General features: G+C 42.0%; 1 non-coding gene across 1 annotated transcript; it reads left to right on the plus strand.

Moving 5' to 3' along the window:
- Positions 1-214: 214 nt before the first annotated feature.
- TRNAC-GCA (transfer RNA cysteine (anticodon GCA)) lies at positions 215-286 on the plus strand. Its single transcript has one exon. It is a non-coding gene; the product is annotated as a tRNA-Cys (tRNA).
- The last annotated feature ends 261 nt before the right edge of the window (positions 287-547 follow it).

Here is a 547-nt window from a genome sequence, read left to right on the forward strand (position 1 = left end):
AAAGACTTATATAGAATATTGGAAGGTACAATTTCTTCCTTTGCATTTAAGATTACATTTGGATCAAACGTAGAGTGATGAAAAATCTTTTCAGTAAGTCTCCTTTCTACTCTTTAAGCTTTTCTTTCCACTCTTGTTTTCACCTGTGTAAGAGGAATATGCTAATAACCAATACCATGGTTAATGTGTAGTAGCTAAGAAATGACTCTCAGCTTCCCTGGTAGCTCAGATGGTAAAGCGTCTGCCTGCAATGCGGGAGACCCAGGTTCGATCCCTGGGTTGGGAAGATCTCCTGGAGAAGGAAATGGCAACCCACTCCAGTATTCTTCCCTGGAGAATCCCACGGATGGAGGAGTCTGGCAGGCTACAGTCCATGGGGTCGCAAAGAGTCAGACATGACTGAGCGACTTCACTTTCTACACAATATATATTATTGTAGAAAAAATAACATACCCTTCCCCTCCAAGACGTCCACCTTCTTATCCTTGTAACCTTGGAATGTGTTACCAAAATAGCTGAAGGGACTTTGCAGAGACAAGTACATTCA

Source organism: Capricornis sumatraensis, chromosome 5, assembly GCF_032405125.1.
Source record: "Capricornis sumatraensis isolate serow.1 chromosome 5, serow.2, whole genome shotgun sequence".
Lineage (NCBI taxonomy): Eukaryota > Metazoa > Chordata > Mammalia > Artiodactyla > Bovidae > Capricornis > Capricornis sumatraensis.